This window comes from Anser cygnoides, chromosome 28, assembly GCF_040182565.1.
Source record: "Anser cygnoides isolate HZ-2024a breed goose chromosome 28, Taihu_goose_T2T_genome, whole genome shotgun sequence".
Classification (NCBI taxonomy): domain Eukaryota; kingdom Metazoa; phylum Chordata; class Aves; order Anseriformes; family Anatidae; genus Anser; species Anser cygnoides.
The window spans coordinates 2,111,985-2,118,231 of record NC_089900.1 but is presented as its reverse complement, the minus strand read 5'-3'; the positions used below and the strand labels follow the sequence as shown (position 1 = coordinate 2,118,231).

At 46.3% G+C, this 6,247-nt stretch overlaps 1 long non-coding RNA gene across 1 annotated transcript; it reads right to left on the bottom strand.

Annotated features, from left to right (window-relative positions):
• Window positions 1-4,015, bottom strand: LOC136787261 (uncharacterized). The gene is made up of 2 exons (XR_010826865.1): window positions 3,827-4,015; window positions 1-747 (listed from the first exon to the last, which is right to left on the bottom strand). It is a non-coding gene; the product is annotated as an uncharacterized lncRNA (long non-coding RNA).
• Between the last annotated feature and the right edge of the window lie 2,232 nt (window positions 4,016-6,247).

Below are 6,247 nucleotides of genomic sequence, written 5' to 3'. Positions count from 1 at the left end.
TTATTCCCGGTCACCCCTTCATTTCTAATCCCGTACTCCGGGTTTACTGATTTATTAGCAACCTCCAGTGGTTTAGGGCTATTAGGAGTTAGCATTCTAAAAGCTTGTGTAGGCTGAATCCTCAAAACACTCCCCGACAGTTTCTGATTTGGTCCCACCCGTTGGGGACTTTTAGTCTCTTCCTTCTTTATATAGATGATGCCTCCCCTATCAGTCCCCCAGCAGTAGTTATCTGCTGAACAACATGGTGATCTTCCCATCTAATCAGGCTCCATTTAAAAGGTTTGTGAGGGTGCGCAGACCCAGGAACAGTGTAAACAATCGTACCCATTACTATGTATCGCAAAAAAAATGGCTAGGGCCCATTTTCCAGAGTTCTTTACCTGGCCACGTAAGTCCCCACCGTTTCACTCTCTGCCTCGCTTGTCAGTTCGGTTGCAGCGAACTACAAGGTGCAGGTTCTTCTCGGCAGCAGCAGTGTTCTTCAGGGGAGTTTCTCAGGTAACCGCGACCTTTTTCTGATCAAACAGGGTCCCCTCTCCTCCTTTTTTTTTTTTTTTTTTACGATACATAGACAGTTAGACCATACTTATCGAGTTCGTTTCAACGTGAGCTTTAAGTCATCAGGGCCTGCGACCGCTTCCCATTTGCTTTTCTGGATCGGTCCTTTCACGCGACTGGCATCCGTTCACCCCTTCTCAGCTGTCCGGATAGCCGTCTCTGTGATAAGTAAAACAACATAGGGGCCTCCCCACCGTGGTGTTAAAGATGTTTCTTTCCATGTCTTAATTAGAACCCTATCTCCAGGTTGTATCCTATGGATTGCTATATCTAGCCACCAAGCCTTTCGCTTGCAACTCCCTCCATCGGTTCATAAGCTGTATTAAATAAGGTTTTAATTGGATATCCTGTACCTGGGGGTGATCAGATGGCATCTCTAAATCATAAGGCATATCATACAGCCTTTCAAAAGGTGAGATTCCGACATCGGCTCGGGGCTATGTCCGGATATTCAATAGTGCAAGCGGTAAACATTTCACCCGGGAGGATTTAGTCTCTATCATAAGCTTTGTTAGTTGCTTTTTAATTTCACCATTCATTCGTTCTACCTTTCCCGAACTCTGAGGATGCCAGGGAGTGTGATATTCCCATTTAATTCCCAGAGCCTTCATCGTGTCTTGGGATACCTTTGACACAAAGTGTGGGCCTCGATCAGAGTCAATTGCTTCTATTACCCTGTATCTGGGTATGATGCTTTCTAATAATATCTTTACCACGGTTTGAGCTGTGGCCCTTGCCATAGGGAATGCTTCAACAAAGTTTGTGAGGTGGTCTACAATAACTAATAAGTATCTATATCGCCCCGTTTTTGGAAGTTCAGTAAAATCTAATTGAATCTTTGCAAAAGGTCGATGTGCCAATTCTCGTCCTCCTCCCGGGACCCTTTTTCTCATGTGTTGAGCATTTACCCTCCGACAAGTTATGCAATCATTTACGATCCTCTTTGCTATATTATAAATCCCTATACACATATAATATGTGGCAAATTGATCCACCAACGCCTGAGTACCCCAGTGCGTCTGTTCATGAAATCTCCGTAGCACCCTCATAGCTACTGATTTTGGTAACACTTCCCGTCCATCAGGCAGTACCCATTTCCCTTTATCTTTTTTTTTTTTTTTTTTTTTTTTTGAACCCCCATTTGTGTCATCTTGTCTTCTTCTGTAATAGTAAAACAGAGTAAGGGGAGGGGAATGGGTCCATTCGACCACAGGGAGTTAGTCGGCCCGCACTTGTAGCAGTTTTTATAAGGCGGGCTTTCTTCCTCAGAAAAATTGCATTCAATCCCATCAACTCCCCATTCACTCCAGCAATCATAACATGGAAATTCCTTTAAGTCTTTCCCACAGTATTAAGTATTATATTAAGCATTATTATATATTATTATATTATTAATTATTATATTAATTACTATATATTAAGTATAAGTATTAAGTATTTCCCACAGTCTGGGCAATCTTCCCTCATTCTTATAATTCTTATACTCATTAATGCTGCCCTTTTTGCCTCCTGATCTCCTAGATTATTACCCCTAACCTGAGGAGCGAGGCCTTTTTGATGCCCTTTTATATGTACTACGGCAATTTCTTTGGGCTCTCTGATAGCTTGTAAAACCTGGGTAATCAATTCCTGATGTATTAAACCCTTTCCTTGTGAATTGATGAGCCCCCTTTCTTCCCATATTTTACCAAATGTATGTACTACCCCATAAGCATATTTTGAATCTGTATATATTGTACCGCTTTTATTTTTCAACAATTTTAGGGCCCGCAATATGGCATATAGCTCGCAAGCTTGGGCAGACCAGCTAGGACTCAAAGGTCCAGATTCCACTATCTCAAATGTTTTCCCGTTTACTAACGCGTATCCTGATTTTTGCTTTCCCTCGACTACTCTCGAGGAACCATCCACATATATCTGTTCACCGATGGGTAATTCCACTTCCTCTAGATCAGGTCTCAATTTCGTTTGCTCTTCTATATTTCGGAGGCAATCATGTCCTAAGGACTCATTTGGTTCCCCATAAAGAAATTGAGCAGGGTTCTGTAGGGAGGTTGTTCCTAATGTTAATTTTGGAGAGGAAATCAAAATTCCTTCATATTTTAATAATCTGGCGTCAGTGATCCATTTCTCTGCCTTCTGTTGCAGTACCCCGCATATATTGTGTAGAGATATTACTTTGATTTCCCCCGCAAAAGTGATCTTCTGTGCTTCTTCCACTAACAAGGCAGCAGCTACCACTACCTGCAAACAGTTTGGCCAACCCCGGCTAACCGGATCCAATAATTTAGACAAATAGGCCACAGGTTTTTTTTTTACTCCCTGCCCATTCTTGGGCCAGCACTCCATATGCCGTGCCTTCTGCGCTGTTCACAAAAAAAAAAAACAAAACAGCCTCCTTAAATCTGGTAAGCTTAACGCTGGGGGGGGCGTACTAGTTCCTCCTTTAACTTGTTCAGTCGTTCCTCATCTTCTTTTGTCCATTTGAGTAATCCATCCTTATTCAGCTTGTTATATAAAAATTTAACCTTTCCACTATAATCTTCTATCCATTGTCTACAGTATCTGGTCAACCCTAACAGTTGCCGTACCTGCCTTTTAGTTCGCGGGGACACTAAAGCCAATATTCCACTGATTCTGCCTGGGTCTAACTTCTTAGTCCCCTTACTTAACTGGTGACCCAGGTACTTTATCTCTTGCTCCACAATTTGTAATTTTGCCCCTCCTTTTTCTTTTAAAGGGTACAGAGGGTACAGATTAACTTGATACTCTGAGCCAATCCAAAGGCTCGCATATTAGCTCTCCTCTAAACAAAAAGGTTCCTTTGCATTTACATAAACGTTTAAGGCTTGGCAAACCCAGTCTTCAAACGACCCAAATATGGGCCAATAATTTGCCTACCTCCCCAAACTTCAACACAATAATGAATCATTTTTACTTTATCCTTTCCCCGCCTAAAAGGGGAATCACTCCAATTCTTAATCATTAACCCCAGTGGACTATCTGGGGGAATAGGGGGCAACCTAGCACTAGGCATTACCCCACCCATGGGACCAGAAGGCTTACTCTTCTTCTGTCCCATCTTCCGGAGTGCCTTCACACACACACAGAGCCGCTTCCCCCTGGTCGTGGCCCAGTCCCTCGCAGGATGTGGGAACCGCACTACTGAGGGGTCCGCACTCACTTCGTCCGCAATTGGACGTCTCACACAGACGCACTCCGGGATCACCAACCCCAACTGAACGGATCACCGGCCTATACTTACCCACCCCGTGGGTCTTCGTTTGGTCTTCGTGCACAAAGATTGCTTGGGGTTACCGGTTTTATTTGCTTGTGCCTAATTTTGGGTTCGTCGGTGAAGGGCTCGAGAGGGATTTCCCGTTCCCGGGGCCGCCGAAATCGGCAGGGCGCCTCCCCTAGAGGGATTCCCAGTCAATCCGCCTTATCCGAGTCACGGCACCAAATTTGTTATGAGACCATACAAATTTCTTGGTCTATCAGAAATATTTTATTAATTAAGTAAGCGGGCACAAGCAAAACAGCGCTGGGCGGCTGGGGAGTCTCCGCTCCACCACAGCACGCAACTTTCCCTTTTCAGTGTCGCCGTTTTATAGCATCCAAGTTTCGGCTTGTCAGGACTTGTTGAACCTTCTGAAGCTGCGCAGTTCGTTGTTGGGGGTCGTTGTTTTTCTTTCAATGATCATGCGTTGTGCTCGTGTTCAAGGGGGAGGGTAGTGAAGCGGGAAACAGTATTTCACAGAGTCTTTGTTTTACCAAGGATGTTTATCCAACACCCCCTCCCCACTATCTACTTGCTTAGTCTTCCCCCTTAACAAGGTCGTAAATTGCAAAGCCTTATCTTCTCAGCAGATTCTCTGAATTCCTTTTAAAGACAATGAACAAACACCCGCTAATTTATCACAAGGGACACAGAAAAAATCACTGGGCTATGTCTTGAATAAAGGATGGGGGTGAGAAGCAGCAGCAGTGTTTGCAAACACAAGTGGAAACCCCGGTGTGATTTGCCTCATATCCATGCACTGCCTGCCTCTACTGGATAGAGGAGGGACAGACCTTGGCTTGCTGCAGCCCTGGGAAGCGGCCACTTGCTCATAAGCATCAAGTCTGTTGGAGATGCCATCGGGGTGCCCGTTAAGTACCAGCTATGAATGGCCAGAGCTGTCCTGTGGGTCCTGTGCTGCCCGTGTCAGCTGCATGCTCCAGTGGTGCTGGGCAGCGTTGGCATCTCAGGTAGAACTGCAGGCCTGGAATTGGCTATTACATGGAGCAGCTGCCCTGAATTCGGTTAGGCAATGTAGGGATGTCCGTGAGACAAGTGCCGTTACAGTCACTGGAGATGGAGGGAAAACTAGATGCAGAAGAGGGAGAGAGACTCAGGTCTCCCTGTGGCACAGTTCTCCATTGGGTCAGGTGGATACCTCTACAGGCTGCCCTGAGCCTACTGAGGATGGACAGGTTTAGTTGTCCTAAAAGTGTGCATTTGCTGTCGCTTCAGCTGGCCAAAGGCATTCCCCACCAGCCTCCAAGGGGATGCCCCCAGGTGCTGCCCTGTCCCTCAGGGTACCTCCATGAGAGCTTGCAGATACCTGCACGTCCCTCTGCCCCCTGACATGTCACCAGGTGTTTGCAGCCCCCTGATTTCCTCCATCTCCATTAATGATGTTGGAGCTGTGGAAAGGAGCTCACCTGGCAGAGAAGGACCTGGGAATACTGGTTGATAGGCAGCTGAATATGAGCCAGCAGTGCGCTCAGGTGGCCAAGAAGGCCAACAGCATCCTGGCTTGCATAAGAAGCAGTGTGGCCAGCAGGTCTAGGGAGGTGATTGTCCCCCTGTACTCGGCTCTGGTGAGGCCGCACCTCGAGTACTATGTTCAGTTTTGGGCCCCTAGCTACAAGAAGGACATGGAGGTGCTCGAGAGAGTCCAGAGAAGGGCAACGAACCTGGTGAGGGGTCTGGAGAACAAGTCTTACGAGGAGCGGCTGAGGGAGCTGGGCTTGTTCAGCCTGGAGAAGAGGAGGCTCAGGGGAGACCTCATCGCTCTCTATAGGTACCTTAAAGGAGGCTGTAGAGAGGTGGGGGTTGGTCTATTCTCCCACGTGCCTGGTGACAGGACGAGGGAGAATGGGCTAAAGTTGCGCCAGGGGAGGTTTAGGTTGGATGTTAGGAAGAACTTCTTTACCGAAAGGGTTGTTAGGCATTGGAATGGGCTGCCCAGGGAGGTCGTTGAGTCACCATCCCTGGAAGTCTTTAAAAGACGTTTAGATGTAGCCCTTAGTAATATGGTTTAGAGGAGGACTTGTTAGTGTTAGGGCAGAGGTTGGACTAGATGATCTTGGAGGTCTCTTCCAACCTAGACGATTCTGTGATTCTATGATTCTGTGACCTTCAGGTGCCCATGTGGTGTACATTAAAGGGAGGGCAGAGGAATCCCAGGTCCTGTGGGTCTGGGGCAGGCATGGGTGTGAGCTGAGCCCCCTTTTGGTCCCAGTCCTAAAATCCATCATGAGATGTCTCAAGTTGTTAGTGTTGGGGAGAATCGAATGGATGTTTTATTAATGTCTCTTAGGTGATGGGTCATACAGTATAATTAAGCATTGCCAAATGTACTTACATTATCAATTAATCTATGTACACTGGAAACTTAGGGAGTACACTGAACGTTCA